This window comes from Myotis brandtii, unplaced genomic scaffold (genome assembly GCF_000412655.1).
Source record: "Myotis brandtii unplaced genomic scaffold, ASM41265v1 scaffold168, whole genome shotgun sequence".
Taxonomy (NCBI): domain Eukaryota; kingdom Metazoa; phylum Chordata; class Mammalia; order Chiroptera; family Vespertilionidae; genus Myotis; species Myotis brandtii.
Window position 1 is genome coordinate 2,201,271 of NW_005356173.1, and position 19,743 is coordinate 2,221,013.

Here is a 19,743-nt window from a genome sequence, read left to right on the forward strand (position 1 = left end):
CGGTGCTCGCCCCGGTTTGGGTGCGGGTCTCCGCTGTCACGCACTTGCAGCCACTGCAGCAGGCAAACTCCGAACCCGGCGCTCCCGGGTGCGGGGCCCAGGGTGGTGACGCTGGAGATGTTTCTGGAAAGTTGTGCCTGGTCGTGGAGACGGGTTGGCAACTGCTGGGTTAGAGTGATGCGTGTAGAGGACGGCTTCTCGGGAGTTGTTCCTCCACTTCGGAGCGTCTGTGTGTGTGGAGGAAGTTAGTTCATGGCATTTTGTTTCTGGAGGTCGGTCAGTGGCTGGAAAGTGACGACTGTGGCAGAAATAAGTTTCTTATTTTTGTTGATGGTTTCCACTTACATGAGCACGTATTTGGGGTTGAAAGAGGAGCAGATTTGGGGCCGTTTGGACACCTATGGACTTGTCTTTAAACCTCCCTCCCACCCACCCCAAGAAGTTAATGACCACTAAGTACTTGCTTACTAAAATGGAGACAGTGGATCCAGTATTCTCACGGAAATTGCTTGCGTTCTTTGGCTGTTTGAGGTAATGCAGTCTAGGACTTGGGGCAGTCAGTGCAAAGCATCAGTAATGTAGTAACGAGCAGATTTCAAGTTCTCAGAGAAACGATGCTAGTCCATGTGTTTATCTCAGTGTGTTTTTGCCAGCTTAAAAAATCGTTCATGTTTTCATGAGGTTAGAAAGAGAGGATTCCACCCATCTTCTGCATTGCTTTGGAAGCGCATGGTGGCTCCTTGGTTCAGGAAGAGTTAAACACTGCTAAGGTCGCCTATAGCAATCTCAGGGTAAAGTTCATACGCACAGACTTGTTTCTGAGAATGAGCAAGGTGTTTAACAGTAATCATGAAAGTTTAATAATGTTTCCCATTAAAAAGAAAAAGTTCAGTGTTTTCCAGAATTAATCCTATGGGAAGTAGTCCTGTCTCTGTTGTTTACAAGATCCTGGGATGCATTAATGCACCTGTGTTTCTATGTGTTAATATCAATGTTCTTATTCTGGGGTGTACATATGAATAAGAGTAAGTATCGAAAAGGACTTAAGCAGGTGTGCTAAAGAATCTACTGCATAACAATATCATATGATGAACCAGCATTGGCTTTGAGATATTTTCCCAGACACAGTATTTGCTTTGCTTTTCTTGCACCGAAAGATATGGAAGCCACTAAATGACAAAGTTTATAATGAACTTGAAAAACGTTTTATAGATGTGTTTTTTTCTTCAAAAAACAGATTAAACCTAAAAAGTGATATATTATTAATGTTTTATGTCAATTTAATAGATTGAAACAGAAATTGTGAAAATATGATGCTTGGCATTAATATTTACATAAATATCTGACTATATCCTGAGGAAATTATTTTGATGAAATTTGGTTCTACTTCAAGGTCTGTTGATATCGAACTGACTGCCACTTTTCTAAGAAAATAACTTATTATGAAGAAAGTTTATTCCATTCACTGATTGAAGGCGCTCAAACCAGGGTTTTTCCTGACTTCTGTATTTCATGTACTTTCTGTACATGTTAGTTGTAATGGATGAATCTGAAACACTTTTCATATGTCAAGCCTGGCACAAATGCAGCCATTGGGTAAGAATGGAAAAGTTGTTATTTCAGAAATATATTCTTAGTTTTTCCAACTTAGTTAGAAATTGGAGCTAGGGAAGAGCAGAGACCATTACTTTTAAGATCATTAATGTTACGTTTGATTATTAAAATATATTTATTGAGCTAATATATTTCATTGTTTAAAAATGTATAATGGCCTAATTAAGATGACTTTTCACTTCATTTTAATTTCAATTGTGTCACCAAAACCCAAAGTTGCCTCAAATCCTGGAAATGAATTAAATAATATGAGTGATATAGGCTTGAATGATTACAATGAGCTTCATGTGTTCAGTACTTTAAATTTACATTTTTACACTTCATGAAAAATTGTACTCATATACAATTCTTCTGAAGAAGAATGAGAGTTATATTCTTAATACTGAAATCATTCAAAGGGGAAAAATGGTAACTGCATGCATCTACGATAATGAACAACTCAACCAGGAGAGGTCATCACAAGACAAAAAGTATCATAAAATATCAAAAAGTAACTTTTTATTTGGTACACATTTCAAAATATGATGACAATGCTAAAACTTTCTGTCCTCAAATAACTTTTTAATATGATGGACATTTGTAGAAGATACAGTTAAATATTTTTTCATTTCAATACCATTTCAAATATGTATTTGCTTTTGGCTTTTTTCTGTTACATTGAAGTGCATATTATGGTCGATACTATGTTTTTCAAATATGTTTTTTATTATTGATTTTTTTTAAGAGGAAAAGAGGGAGGGAGAGAGAGAAGGTAACACCCATCAGCTGCCTCCTACACGCCCCCTAGTGGGGATCAAATCCTAAACCCAGGCATATGCCCTGACAGGGAATCAAACTGGAGATCTCTCAGTGCATGGGACTAAGCTCAACCAACTGAATCACACAGGCCATATCTTGATACGATGTTTCTTACCATCAGTCTAAAATAACTTTACATAAGCACATCTCTAGGATTAAGTAGAAAGAGTCTAATTTCCTGACGGATAGTGAAAAAGAGCTGATGCTGAGCTGATGGAATCATATAACTTTCCTTCCTTATAAATATACATGTATAGGTCACATATGTAGTAAAGTTTAAGTAGAATATTTTCTCTTAGGGAGTTGCATTTATTTGAATATATTGAAAGACCCTGATAGTGCAGTTCTAAATGATGAGGAGTTTGAGGCAGCATTTCATGAATTTAATTTATTCCCAAAGCATATTAAATTTTTGCTTAAATAGTGCTTTCTGGTAAAGGTCACTTTACATTATTTTATATACCCATTAAAGTATAATTTCAATTACTATCACATTTATGAAGTGTGTCTTCAATTGATCAAATACTTTTTAACAAATATGTTTTTACATATATAAGCATATATCAATATCTGTATGCATAATCCTTTAAATGCATGTTATATAATATACAAACACATATTATTAATATAGGATTACTTTATGTATTTATTGTATGTAAAAATATTTATATATTTTCTGACATGTCTTTCAAGGAGTCTAACTGCCTACAAGTTCATAGATAAGTCTTTTTATGAGCAATTACTTCAAGTAATGCAACAATATCAAAACCACAGTATATTGGCCTATTTTCTTTCTCTTTAATTTATATAATACCCTACAAGTGGTATCTTTCAAAAAGTGAAATTAAGTATAAAGTATATAATAAATATAAAAGGAAATACTATTGGTTTACATTGAGCTTGAACATAGTCTTAATAAAATTAATTTAATTAATTTATATTTACATTGTGAAAAATTAAATTAACAAAATAATATTATCTTAATACAATGGATTTAAATAAAAAAGTGCATTAGGCCAGCAAAATGTATTGGTTGATAAGAGGTAATACATATTTACATAATGTAAACTACTAATAAGAAAATGTCATTTTACCTTTTTAAAAGAAATGTATAACCCTGATTTCATTATCAGCACAGATATTCAGGAAACAGGAACCTTTGTCCAAGTTTTACTCCTTTAACACGAATCTATGATAAAATTGGGTAAAAAAAAAAGAATTCACAATTCAATATAGGCTTTCATTAACCTTTATACCATTTCAAACAGACAACATATCCTTTTCAGATGACAACTAACATCAAAGTTGTTTGATGCATATCATATTTTAAAAATCATATTTCTAATTTATTTTTTCTATTTTAATTGGCAGGGTGTTTCAAGTTCTCTAACTTCTCTGAGATTTTTAAATCACTTGTTTTAATTAGTAGATTCTTCCAGAGTAAATCTTAATAATAAATTTTTAACGCTGAACTATTGAGTCTTCATTTCTGATGTATTGTTTTTATGATTGAAGCATAAAAGGAATTTGCTGTAGTTCCCCCTTGTCTTGCTTCTCTTTTTAAAACAGTATTATTTGTACAGAGTAAGGAGAGATTCTAGGCTTAGAAATTCCTATTCTAGCGTGTGATTTTCTTAAAAATGTTGAACATCTGGAGAACCAACTCCATGTTATCTGGGCAGTGATGGATGCTACTAAGTTGAAGAAATAAAACATGTAATTTCAAAAATTTCCCATATCTAATCTTGTAGAGAAGTGCTTTATCATTTATTGCTACTTACAAAGTTCAACAACAGAGTACATAATTTTAACATCAAAACTACGATGTTATGGAAATAAAGCAAATACTATACTTACATCTACATAAGTAGTTGACATTGGATGTTATCAGTGTTTCTAAAGAATACATATTTTAAGCTAAGTAGAAATTAAAACATAAGGTATATTTGTATAATCATTTAATGATTGGCGTTTGGAAGGAATTTTGACACTTTAATGTGCAAGAATAGTCATGGAATGATCTTCACATAGCCTTTAACTTTTCGTGTGAGAAACTTAAAAGAGAATACTTGTCAGCAGTGATTAGTGAAAACACTGGATCTCCCATCTCCTGGGATCTCTCGAACCTGTATGTGACAGCTTGACCAACTAAAGATGTTGTTGGGTCGTGGAGGTGCCATCTCTCTATCCTGTTTCCTTTATGAGGTGGAAACTCCATTTGCAACTCTCTTAGCCTCTATCTCTACAGTTCACTCATTTCTTGCTATGTTAGGTAGAGTGACTGACCTAACATGGTCAAGTAGCTAGTGTACTGAGCCCCTTCTTCTTCCTTCCAGGCTGCCTGCACAAGGTATAGATTCTGCTGAAAGATATATATAAGAGTAGGCTATGCCTCTGCAAGAATTTATGTGATACGATAAGGAACCTTTGGTTCTTGCTATGGCTAGAAAGTCTGTTACATTTCAGAATTAAAGTTAATGCATCCAATTGTTGCCATACTCCCCTGTATCAGTAATTACAGTGGGGCCTTGACTTACGAGTGTCGCGACTAACGAGTTTTTTGGGATACCAGCTGTCCCTCAGCCGATTTTTTGCATTGAGTTGATAGAGTAATTTGAGTTAACGAGCTCCTTAAGAAGCTCGGTCTCGGAATGAATTAAACTCGTAAGTCAAGGCCCCACTGTATTATGTAAGGGGGTCAAAGTCACCTGTGACTTTGTTTCTAATCTAATACTCAGGCAGAGGTGGGAGCGCTAGTTAGTGTACCCTATCACACCCAGATATATTAAAATTGCCAATAGTTAGCTTAGTTAATACTGAACTAAATGAACATGAGGAAATTTTTGCATATGTTAAAAACCAGCAACAACATAAAAGTTGGCCCAGCTGGTGTGGCTCAGTGGTTGAGCATCAACCTAGGAACCAGGAGGTCATGGTTTAATTCCTGATCAGAGCACATGCTGGGGTCCTAGGCTAGATCCCCAGTGGGGCATGTGCAGGCGGCAGCTGATCAATAATTCTCTCTTATCTTTCATGTTTCTATCTCTCCCTTCCTCTCTGAAATTAATAAAAATATATATTTTTTAAAAAGTTGTTTTTTTCACTTCTGATGTTTAGTTGGGGAATTGGACTTTCTCTCATTATGATCTGTAAAAACCCTCCCATTCGTTCATTCGTTCATTCATTCATATTTCTGAATGGTCCTGTTAGTTTTTTTCAGAGAAACACTTAGAATACAATTGCTTTTTCTATGGTCAATAACATTACCAATTTAAACACATCTTGGTTACAGACTTTAAAGACTAACACATTCAGTTCCATCTCATCCATTTAAGTATCACAGGAATTTGACATGCCTGGAGCTGGAAGTTACTTCATGTTCTTGCCCCTTCTGCACAATTAAGAAGAGTTAGATATTTTGAGTCAATTATTCTCTTAAAAAATGAGTCATATGCACTTTGTAAACAATGTTGTTAATTTCTCCAACTGTAAATTTTGAAAAAGATCTTGTTAAACTCTTATTTAGTTCATTTTGGGGGTAGACTATTCATAACAACAGCTTGAAGTAACTGTTTTTTTTTATAGCACTCCAGATTTTTAAACCTCCCCTGATAGTAGGAAATCTGGAAATAAAGATGTATTGGTTGACTCTGAGCTTGCTGGCTGCAGATATATTCTCGGTACACTGCAAAAGTGGGAAAGAAATACGGAAGAGCTCCTGAGGGCCATATTCTACATTTTCCTTATGACTTACGTTTGTTGGAAATACTCTCACAAACATACATAGTGATACATTCTTTAATGTTTTCATGTTCAGGGAGGAGGTAAAATTAGTCCCATGAATACTTTTACCAGGAAAAACATATCCCCAAACATCTATAAGGTTTCTACTCCCCTTTGCTAGCCCATCACCCCTGCTTTGTTTGCACTGGGCTGGTGTCTTAGCTGTCTGGGAACGTGAATCGGACAAAATGGCCATGCAGGTGTGACTTCACACTGTCAGGTTCGCTGAATCTGTGATGTGTGGTGCAGTTATATTGGAATCAAGTTATGTAAAGTTTAATCAAATTCAGCAAGGATTGCTCACTTCTATGCATTAGATATCATTTTGAAAAGGAGTATGTAAAAAGAAAAATATTTCTTTGACTCCTAACTTTCTACTATTATAATGCCATCATGTTATTTGATTACTAGGATTATTTCAAAGGAATACATGGAAAAAGTAAACACATATACTTTGAATTAATAAAACTACTTAGGCAGTGAGATACCATGATTTGCCAAAGAAAAAGTATGTTTACCACTAAGAATAGTTTCTTAACACAAAAGGTACTTATTGATAATTTTAAGTTATATGGACTCCAATGTTTATTTTGAACTCAAGATAAAACATTTGTTTATTAAATTATATCACTCTGTAACTCATTTTACTGGACAGTCACCTCTTAATGGAAATCAAATTATTAAGAAAATTTATAAGTAGATATTTTTCTTTATATACTCTATATATCTTTTTCAGATTTTGGACAAAATATATAAACAGAAGAACTACATGAAAAATTTCAGCCTAAATTATGTTTCGTGGCAAAGTTTTAGCATATTTTAGGGGTGTTACTTGTTTAAAATTTACTAAATATACATTAACAATGGCCTAAGCTGCATTAACTTACTTAATTGCTAATAAATTTTAAGTCTAAACTTATAGATGTAAAAAGTGTATTTGAAGCATTTTGGTTCAACCAAACAAAATACGTCTGGAAAATCATATGTGAATGTCAATTTTAGATGATTAAATGAATATGCTGCTAGGTTAATGTTTTCAGTGTCAACCAGTCTGAGAACATGTGACCTGGCTTTTTTTTCTTCTCCTTTTGTGCCCATAGCCACAAACACTTAAATTTGATGCCACCATCAAGGCAGATGTTGCTAATTTATAATGGCTTTTTTTTTTCCTCAGTGCATCTGAATATGGTCACAGAATCAAAAACTTCTCTACACAATGCCCCATGCAGTCATATATAGGGTGTCCCCCAAAATGTATACACACTTTGAATGATTACAAAGTCAGTGTCTATTCACATACAGTTCATTTTCAAATTTAAAAGATTCTACAGAAATGAATAATTATTTTTGGTCAATGCCTGTTTTCAAACTGATGGATGCTCTGGTTCATGCACTGCTGATGACATGAAGCAATGGAATCACAGACATCAAGAGTCGTTTGTTCAATATTTGTGTGCCCTCAATTCGTGGACTGTTGCCGGTTTTGTACAATAAATTTGATCTTTTATATATTCCCATAAGAAGTCTAGTGGCACTTTAAGATGAATTTTTGTTGTTGTTCAAAACTCAGTCTGGCTTCACCCATTATTTTAAATCAGTTAAACTTGAAAAGGAGTGAAAATTAAGTGAATTATCAGCTGTTAAAGTATGTACCATCACCTCCCTGTGGCAATTTGGTGTAATCACAGACAAAATACTAAGAAAGTACTAAGCAGTTTCTTTGCTATATGAATTTACAAGAAATAATGACAAGTAATGTAAGCCACTTTCAATTATCCGACATTAGAATGAGAAATTATGCCAAATTGTTGACAATAGAAGGAAAGTAATGGATAAAACTCAGATACTTTAAAAAAATCATCATTTATACATGAAAATTAATCTATCATTTCAAGGTTAATAATGAAACCAAACTGTGAAAGTTCTAAAACCTCTCCAACCATTTTCCTACATGGCTCTATTTTGAAGCATTTTCTGTACTTCACTTAAGCCATATGGTTGGTCAGGTTTCTTCAAAGCCACACATGACTGCCCTCTACAAAGCATGTTGTTGCAATAAAATACCTATCTTATTAATACAAATCAAAGACAGACATCAACAAAATAATTATTGTACCTAACAGGTACTTTAAATAGAGTGCTTATGGTGTCAAAAAATTTTGTAAATGATAGAGGTAGCTGCAGAGAAACTTTATAATTATACTAGAGGCCTGGTGCACGACATCCCTGCACTGGGGGATGTGGGGGTCCCTCAGCCCGACCTGCACCCTCTCCAATCTGGGAGCCCTCAGGGGAGCCCTCCCCAATCCGGGAGTTTCTTTCTGTCTTTGCAATCATATGAGCGAATTGTCTGAGACCCCAACTTAGTTTGGCTTGTTGCTTACAGAATAATAGAGGCATTTTTTTTTTCAGGTTCGCTGAATCTGTGATGTGTGGTGCAGTTATATTGGAATCAAGTTATGTAAAGTTTAATCAAATTCAGCAAGGATTGCTCACTTCTATGCATTAGATATCATTTTGAAAAGGAGTATGTAAAAAGAAAAATATTTCTTTGACTCCTAACTTTCTACTATTATAATGCCATCATGTTATTTGATTACTAGGATTATTTCAAAGGAATACATGGAAAAAGTAAACACATATACTTTGAATTAATAAAACTACTTAGGCAGTGAGATACCATGATTTGCCAAAGAAAAAGTATGTTTACCACTAAGAATAGTTTCTTAACACAAAAGGTACTTATTGATAATTTTAAGTTATATGGACTCCAATGTTTATTTTGAACTCAAGATAAAACATTTGTTTATTAAATTATATCACTCTGTAACTCATTTTACTGGACAGTCACCTCTTAATGGAAATCAAATTATTAAGAAAATTTATAAGTAGATATTTTTCTTTATATACTCTATATATCTTTTTCAGATTTTGGACAAAATATATAAACAGAAGAACTACATGAAAAATTTCAGCCTAAATTATGTTTCGTGGCAAAGTTTTAGCATATTTTAGGGGTGTTACTTGTTTAAAATTTACTAAATATACATTAACAATGGCCTAAGCTGCATTAACTTACTTAATTGCTAATAAATTTTAAGTCTAAACTTATAGATGTAAAAAGTGTATTTGAAGCATTTTGGTTCAACCAAACAAAATACGTCTGGAAAATCATATGTGAATGTCAATTTTAGATGATTAAATGAATATGCTGCTAGGTTAATGTTTTCAGTGTCAACCAGTCTGAGAACATGTGACCTGGCTTTTTTTTCTTCTCCTTTTGTGCCCATAGCCACAAACACTTAAATTTGATGCCACCATCAAGGCAGATGTTGCTAATTTATAATGGCTTTTTTTTTTCCTCAGTGCATCTGAATATGGTCACAGAATCAAAAACTTCTCTACACAATGCCCCATGCAGTCATATATAGGGTGTCCCCCAAAATGTATACACACTTTGAATGATTACAAAGTCAGTGTCTATTCACATACAGTTCATTTTCAAATTTAAAAGATTCTACAGAATTGAATAACTATTTTTGGTCAATGCCTGTTTTCAAACTGAAGGCTGCTCTGGTTCATGCACTGCTGATGACATGAAGCAATGGAATCACAGACATCAAGAGTCGTTTGTTCAATATTTGTGTGCCCTCAATTCGTGGACTGTTGCCGGTTTTGTACAATAAATTTGATCTTTTATATATTCCCATAAGAAGTCTAGTGGCACTTTAAGATGAATTTTTGTTGTTGTTCAAAACTCAGTCTGGCTTCACCCATTATTTTAAATCAGTTAAACTTGAAAAGGAGTGAAAATTAAGTGAATTATCAGCTGTTAAAGTATGTACCATCACCTCCCTGTGGCAATTTGGTGTAATCACAGACAAAATACTAAGAAAGTACTAAGCAGTTTCTTTGCTATATGAATTTACAAGAAATAATGACAAGTAATGTAAGCCACTTTCAATTATCCGACATTAGAATGAGAAATTATGCCAAATTGTTGACAATAGAAGGAAAGTAATGGATAAAACTCAGATACTTTAAAAAAATCATCATTTATACATGAAAATTAATCTATCATTTCAAGGTTAATAATGAAACCAAACTGTGAAAGTTCTAAAACCTCTCCAACCATTTTCCTACATGGCTCTATTTTGAAGCATTTTCTGTACTTCACTTAAGCCATATGGTTGGTCAGGTTTCTTCAAAGCCACACATGACTGCCCTCTACAAAGCATGTTGTTGCAATAAAATACCTATCTTATTAATACAAATCAAAGACAGACATCAACAAAATAATTATTGTACCTAACAGGTACTTTAAATAGAGTGCTTATGGTGTCAAAAAATTTTGTAAATGATAGAGGTAGCTGCAGAGAAACTTTATAATTATACTAGAGGCCTGGTGCACGACATCCCTGCACTGGGGGATGTGGGGGTCCCTCAGCCCGACCTGCACCCTCTCCAATCTGGGAGCCCTCAGGGGAGCCCTCCCCAATCCGGGAGTTTCTTTCTGTCTTTGCAATCATATGAGCGAATTGTCTGAGACCCCAACTTAGTTTGGCTTGTTGCTTACAGAATAATAGAGGCATTTTTTTTTTCCTTTGCTTCATTGGTGGAGATTTCCTGGAAGTTTTAGGATATCTTCCCTTTAATTTTTCCTAGACACTCTGATTTTACTTATGTCTCTCACCTTTGCTTTCCCTCCATCCCCCACTGCAACAGTAACTTGCTCCAGGCTCGACCGTTGGAGGGCCGGACTATAGTTTGAAAAAAAACTATGAACAAATTCCTATGCACACTGCACATATCTTATTTTGAAGTAAAAAAACAAAACGGGAACAAATACAATATTTGTATTTGCATGTGGCCCGCGGGCCGTAGTTTGAGGACCCCTGGTCTAGGAGATCCGTCTGCCACCAGAACTACAATTTCCAGCATTCCTGGTGCTTCCCACGCTCTGGGCTTCCGCTTCTGGTCCTAGGGCTGCCACCAAAACTACTATTCCCAGAATTCCTGGTGCTCCCCGTGATCTTGGTTTTCCCTTCCTGCTCTGTCTCCGTCCCATGGCCTCCCACTCTGCCAAGTCCTGCAAGCTGCCAGCTCTCCCTCTCTGCTCTCCGTCTGGCGGCCTGGGGAGCCAATTTCCCCAATCCACTCAACTCTCCACCGGCTCTCCTGCTCTGCGCCTGTGTATGCACATTAACCCGCCATCTTTGTCAGGTTAATTTGCATACTCCTGATTGGCTGGTGAGCGTAGTGGAGGGACAGTCAATTTACATGTTTCTCTTATTATATAGGATATATCTGTAGTATATCATAATCTAGCATATTAATTGATATTATCAAAGTTGACAAGACATGTCAGGTGGCTTGATTTTTAATATAACAAAAGTATCCTTTGTAAATGCAAAAATAGTCACATATTCAATTTGCTTATAATTTAAATTAACTCTCTCCATCTCTACATTTGAAGCTTTATACATTCTGTGCCTCAACCTTAAAATATCCCCCATTCTATACAGTCTTTACCCTTCTAAAGCCTGCCAGTTCAGTGAAGTCTGTTTTAAATGTTACATCCATTGCATTGATTCCCATGGCCCTGCCTTCTGATAACACAGATTAGTCCCTTTTCTTCTATCCCGTAGTTTACACAAGCAAAGCCTATATTTTGTTGATAGATTAATAGATATAAGGGTGTGGTTGTATCAAAGGAACTAGACTTCGATGAACATCTCTTATAATATTAGGAACTGTACTAATTGCATTGAATTTATTATATAGAATTAGTGAATTACTTTTCTTCTGGAATTCTCACAGTATAAAGATGCTCAAAAAATGTAAAGCTCACCAGTTTCATTTTTCTTACTCTTATCAAATTCTCCCTAATACTGACACAAAATTTACATCGTAGTAAATTCTGGTAAGTGATTGTAATTGGGCTTTTAATGTAATAAAAGCTTAATATTTTCCCATAACCACTGCCAAAAACATTTGAAGACATATATGATAAAATCCTATTAAATGCAATTTTAAAATTTGGCCACTATTTTTATAGATAGATAATTAATTCTCAAAGATTAATATATCCATTAAGAGAAGAGACTGGTTATATTGAGTTGTAACCTTCAAATTAGCTATAACATTCCTAGGTACCTAAGTAGTGTTATATAAATTCAATTGAATTGAAATGGGTTAGTTCTGTATATAAATTGTACAGATAGTGAGATTGTAACATCAAGTACATATTTTCTTCTTAGTTTTACTTTTCTAGCTAAAAGCATTGTATTTAGAAGTAATATAATTTAAAAATAATATTAGTTACAAAAAATTTTGTCCATAACTAAAGGCCCTTATGTTATAAAAATATTGCCTTAAAATTGACATGTCTGTATGAATTAGCAAACAAAATGAAACAGATGAGTATTTCAAAGGATTGTCATTCAAAAGTAATAGGGCTATTAAAGTTATTTTGAAAGATAATTTTTACTTAATGTGAAAGGCAATTAAATTTCAATTTATTATCTGTTATTTGCTCAAAGTATATTAGAAAAATATTACTGCAATATGAGTAGTCTTCATATCATGAAAAACATGATTACATAATTATTGACTACAGTGATCTGAGACATTTTAGATTTACAAAGAATATATAATCACCCAAAATATAAATTTTGGAACTTAAAATGTGCTGTTACTGTACCTGTTTAGACTATAGGTGGTAAAATGAGAATAACCTATCCATGTTTAAAAAGAGATTTCAGAATCTATAATAATAAAAGCATAATATGCTAATTAGACCCGACGTCCTTCCAGACTACCTTCCTGGGGCTGCCAGGGAAGCCCGGGTCCCGGGTGCCTGCCAGCGGCTGGAGGGAAGCCTGGGTCCCGGGTGCCAGAGGGAAGCTGGTGCCGGCAGCTGCGGGGAGGAAGGCCTACTCTTGCAGGAATTTCATGCATTGGGCCTCTAGTCTTATAAATAAAAAGGACATTGGTTCATCTCTCAAATTGGCATTATAGAGCTTTTTGTAGAAGGCTTTCAGATCTGTTGTTCTTTCATTTATATGTCTATAATTATAGTACTTAGTGCATCTCATACTGTGCTTGTTTCTACATATTGAACTTTCAAATGGCAGATGCACAAATGGAAAGACAATGCATACTAGTGACGAGAGGGCTGGCTTCCAGGGGTTGTCTTGAGACAGCAGTTGCCTAAGAAATAGTGGAAGAGAGACCACTCAGATGCATGCGTTGCAGATTGGCATGATTGGGAAAAATGACTGCCCTAGGCCTGCAGCTAAAATTATGTCTCATGATTCTACTTATTAGACTCTTTACAAGCTTCCACATAACACATACAGTTTATAAAATTTTAGTACAAAAAAGTTGCCATTTAATAATAAGCTTCTGTGAGTCAAGCATCCTGCTTATCATTTCTTTGACTCTTATTTCAAAATTATCATATTTTTGAGATATTTGATCTTAATAAGTTACCTTAAATCTCCCTTTTATTTATTAAGCATGGTAACATTTAAATTAAATCATCTCAGCCCATCCAAAGGCAAGTTCATCAGTGGGTGGTGACTAAGGAAATCCTCTCCACTGATACATCTTAGCCAGAATTTAGAGGATAAGACGGAAGTAGCCAAGATAAGAGGAGGGAAGAATGTTCCAAGCAGAAGAGGACAGCATGCAATTCTGACATTGGCCAAGTTTGACCTCAGTCTGATGAGGAGTGACTTTGGAATAAGTCTTCTGTGAAACATATAATGAAAAGATAGTTTTGAAAGAGTACATGACACTCCTTAATAGTTTATCAAAGAGAGAGAAATAAATCTTCACTCATTGGAAATAGAGACAAAAATCACTTATTATCTTTAATTGATGAATAATATATGTTTTACCAGTTCTGTTAAAAATAATCTTCAAGGAAACTTTACTCCAAGGACGAATTTGACTATCTGCCAAGTCTGCTGTCTAGAATTAAAAGCCTATAAATTGCTGCACGTAAAATGCACAGCATAGATTCGGGTGTAGGGTGGAAATAACATTTTCCTAAAAATCGCCATTTTGAAGTATATCCAGTCTTTTAAAGATTTTGGAAAATTGTATTTTCTTTCTGTTTTGTTTTGTTGTTGTGCTGTATTTATTGATCATATGAACTAAAAGTAGTTGTAGTCTATTTTAGCTCAACCTAAAATGGCAAATTTGTTTAATAAGGCATCACTGAAGCAAACAAAAATCAAAATACTGTATGTGGGTGTTTTATGTGGGTGTTTTATGTATGTATGTATGTATATATGTACCATCCATTAATTTTAGATACTAGATGTCTTCTCTATGGCAGAGTTCACTGCTCTCTTTACCATCTGTGGCAAGATTTCTCTATTGTCAAAACTAGTCTCCATAAATGTATGCAATAAATACTTCTATACTATGAATGGGTATCCCACCCAAAAGCCCCTAAAATAGAGATCACTGTAACCTAATGTTCTATAGTCATTGCTGAAAATTAGTTTCACAGTGATTACGAGCTGATATGTATTGACATTGATTTGGTACAAATATTAAGCGGCAGTCTGCATATTATTTTAAGAAATAATCAGATGGTGGTGATTAGCATAGACATTCATGTCAAAAACATTGGGTTATGTTGTTGGCTCTGTGCTTCAGTGACTTGGACAAATTATTGAAACGTTTGAGCCCCAGTATTCTAATACATAAAATAGTGAAATAACAGTACCTACATCAAAGGATTAAATACAGAATGTGCAAAGACCAGTACGTGAGGATAGATTAGCTTTGGTAATTTTTTGTTATTTTTAATGTATTAAACATTTATTATACAGTTTCTATGAGATTTATGATGGACAAGAGTCTATAAATATTGCAAATCATTTGCAGTTGCTTTGGACATCTATAATAATAAAAGCATAATATGCAAATTGACCAAATGGCCAAACAGCAGAACAACCGTCTGGACAACCATGCGATGACATCCACTGGCACCAGGCCAGCCAAGGCAGGTGTGATGTGATTGGTTGCCCGTAGATGGAGGCCCAGGGCACCGGCCAGCGGGGGGATCAATCGAGGGGCTCCACAATCGCCCCAAAGAGGAAGGCCAAGGCCACTGACCTGCAGGCTGTGGCAGGTGAAGGGGCCTCCCTCTGTGGGGGCGATCCATCCCAGAGCCCTAGCTGGGTGGGCGGGGTCTACCTCTGTGGGGCAATAGATCACGGGGCTCCCAGACTGCGAGAATTTCAATTTATTATCTGTCAGGCTGAGGGACCGCCCCCCCCAGTGCACAAATTTTGTGCAACAGGCCTCTAGTTTATTTTATAATTTAGTAGGGAAGCTACAACAAATTTGAAACAATTAGCAAATATAAGACCCGTATATTATCTAATTTCTACATAATGCCACATATAAGTGGTCAAAAAGTGAGATTACAATATAGGGCAAATATATTAAGACTTAATTGAAGGGAGTAATGAATGTATAATCTATATTAATTGAACTTATAACTTGACATTTATATGTAACAATATATATGATATTGCTGTAGTTACACAGAGATGTTAGTACTCAAGAGTCATTTATTTAAAAATATATACTCATGTTAAAAAGGATAGTAGAGCGCCACTGGTGTGGCTTAGTTGGTTGAGTGTTGTCCCATTCACAAAGAGGTCACTGGTTTGATTCTGGGCCAGAGCACATGCGGGGTGGGCACATATGGGGTGGGTTGGGGGTGGGGGAAGTGTGTGTGTGTGGGGGGTGGGGTTCAGGCTCGATCCCCAGTAGAGGTCATGCAGGAAGCAGCTGATTGATGTCCCTCTCTCATCCATGTTTCTATTTCTATGTCCCTCTCCCTTCCTCCCTCTCTAAAATAAAAAAAAAACACATTTTAGAAAAAGTATGGTAGAAATTATTAAAACTGTGTAAAGTAATGTATTTAGTAGAGCCCATTTTTCAGTGTAGTGGGTATTCAAATACGTTACTCACAATTGTTTCTGAAAGCACAACGTTTGCAAATTAGAAAGCTTGTGGGCATGAGGAACGTACCCAAATGCATCAACACTTTTACTCTAACTTGTCAGCCATATGGGCAGACGGTACGAAGCTGCTTTCCTGGAATGTGATGGAACGTATAAAAACAAATTTGACAGTTGTTTCATTTTGAATTTGACTCTCTAAATAAGTAGAACACTGGGAAATCAAGCAGTGGATGTTACTTTAAGCCCCCTAAAATCAGGGGCCCAGGGTTTTTGGAGGTCCAGCTGAAATTGTAATGAAAACATTTGAATTTATATTAAAAATAGATCGTTGTAGTAAGCTCTGGAGATTATAAAATGTTTAGAGATGGGGTCTCTGTCCTGAAGGGTTTTATAATCTCTAGGAAGTAGAAAATATTAATAATTATAATTTTAAAATGAGCAACTACCTCTAATAAAAAGCTATGTGATTTCTTTGCCAAGGCCCCGGCAAAATTAACAATTATCTTTTGCTGCTTAGATAATGAAGATATGAATTGGAAATTATATAGGATCATAAAAATGATGGAGAAAGTTGGTCACTGGAAAATGGTATTCGGGCCATATTATGGCCCTATTGACAGTTCATAGTGAATTCTTGGCATTTTATTTACTCGGGCTCAACAGAGCCCTTGGCCAATCTGCCTGACCTTAATCAGGCCCTGCATTGCAGCCAGCCTGAGTTCATCCAGGTGACTCTATTTGTCATTTTCTGTCTAAGATTGGCAAAGTTTACAGGCTGTCCCCCAAAATGTATACACACTTTAACAGCTGATAGCTCAATTGATCTTTCTTTCTTTTCAGGATTAACACATTGGAATTAATAATTATTCAAAATGTGTATACATTTTTTGGGACACCCTGTATGTATTACATTTTTATCTTCACAATTTCCAAATCCTTGCCACAGAGACTTACAGACTTAGAATATAGTCAACCAACTTGGGAAAATGTTTGTTTTTTCATTTATGAATATTCTTTTTAGTATCCAGAACTTTCATTTACGGAAAAGAATGACCAAGGAGAGAGTGAAGAAGATAAACATTCTGCTTCTACTTGTGGGAGATTGAAACCTAAGTACTTCTGTCAGGCTGCTTTGATCTGGCTTTCTTATTGGCCCCTATTTCCTCCTCTTCTCCTCAGACATGAAGATGGAAAGGTATAGGGAACCCTGGTTACACCATCAAGGAAACAAACCACTACTCCTAATCTCTGCACCGAGGAGAGAGTGAAGAAGATAAACATTCTGCTTCTACTTGTGGGAAATTGAAACCTAAGTACTTCTGTCAGGCTGCTTTGATCTGGCTTTCTTATTGGCCCCTATTTCCTCCTCTTCTCCTCAGGCATGAAGATGGAAAGGTATAGGGAACCCTGGTTACACCATCAAGGAAACAAACCACTACTCCTAATCTCTGCAAACAATAAAAAAGAGCAAAGAAAATATCCAGGACTGCTTTTTAACAAATAATTTGTTGTTGTTGTTTTTCACCAGACTGTAGAATACTAGGCATAAAAAAGTTAAATGCTGCTTTCCCTTTGAAAATTTGATGAATTGTTTAACACATTAATACAAAACACAGTTAAATCCAAAAGAAATTATGGACAATTGAACAAAGTATTTTTTAGTAAAGCCAATTTTTAACTGTTCAGGAAGGGCTGGAAATGTTAATTGAACGTATGTATATATGCGATTTCTAGAAATGTATCTCAAGTTTTATAATTATATTGTAGTCAGTTTATATAGCCTAAATAATTTTAATGTCAAAATGGAATGTTTGTTTCATTATGTAAAAACATTATTTTGTTCCTGAACAATATTGTCTACATGAGAGATCATTCTAGACTTCTTTATAAATGTCAGTACTAATATTTGTAATAATTCACTAATATTTAGCTTTAAAACTTTTTCTAATAAAATAAATAACTTTGATCATTTGACATATATATGTGTTATTGAAACAGCAGATATTTATAAGAGACAATTTCTTAATTGACCTATATTTCAAAGTGTATTGTTCATAACTGATTTTTAGTTGTTGTTTTTTTAGAGAGAGAGAAAGGAAGGGAAAGCAGGAAGAAGAGAGAGAGAGAGAAGAGGAGAGGAGAGGAGAGAGAGGTATCACACTTGGAATCTGTAATGAAAGAGAGAGAAACATTTATTTGTTGTTCCACTTAGCTGTGCATTCACTGGTTGACTCTTGTATGTGCCATGACTAGGGATCAAGCCTTGGGGTATCAGAATGACACTCTAACCAATTGATCTACTTGGCCAGGGCTCATTCATAGCTGAATTTAAGGAAGTAAATAATAGAGAATATAATTATAACATACTTTCACATAAAAATATCATGTTGATATAACTCAATAGTTACAAAATATTTATAGTAATTTTTAATTGTGACTAATGGTGTCATACTCTTCCTATTTACCTTTGATATTACCATGTGCTATACTTAAAATTTTTTCTCATTTTAGTAAGATTTCAACTAGTTGGATTTCTATATATTTTGGAATAGATAGTGGTTGAATTTTACTAAAAACGTGCACATTGATAAAATGCCAGCAAGTCTGAGGATGATTAGAAAATGTAACTGTATTCTTAATACAATAGGTTTCACATCAAATGCTTAAAGAACATAATGTTATAATATTTAAGAATTTGAGTAATACACCACTTCAAATAGAGAGCAATATAAAGCTTGCTCTAAGTTTTGTATACTTTCAGTATCTTTGAAGCTTAACTTTGCAACATTGACCATACATCAAGGCTGAGCCTTCATCTGGTTTGATGTCTAGGATAAACTGTGGTCTACAAGTGCTAGTTGCTTAGGTATCAATAACAAACCATGTAGTGTCTATATAGGTGTCTCAGAATATGTGCAAAAGTATGTTCTTTAATAGAGGGTCAGTTTTCTTAAAGCACAGTCCAACAAGAGGCTCCCCATGGGTGTTTGTTGGCCATTGAGCATTAGTCTGTGCAGTCCATCCCTGGAGCTGCTATTGAGGAGGTTGGTGTAGAAGAAGTAGGAACTTTATAGAGCTGCACTTCTCACCTGCTAATGTGCACATGAATTCCCTGGCCGATTCTGATCAGGACGTCTGGGATGGGACCTACAGCGTGGCATCTGAGATACTGATGCTCTGAGTGGTCCGTGAACCACATGAATAGCAAGGTTTCATACTTGGAATCTGTAATGAAAGATTTCATAACGAATGTATTGCATATTTTGAAATTAAGTGAAAAAATTGAAAAGAAAATGTATAATCATATCACCCTATTAAATATTTTGGATATAAATAGAAGGTACAATAGTGTAGTTTATGATATTGTTTTGGGGGAAAACATACGAAAGTCTAGATATGGGGTTTCTTCTAACTAACTAGTTGGGTCAATTTATGTAAATTGACCAACAGTTAGAGAGATTATATAATCTAAGTTTTAATTTGCATTCATTAAACTAGGTTATCTCTAAAGTCCATTGTAATTTTTAAAATCTGTGATTCTAATCTCCCAGGC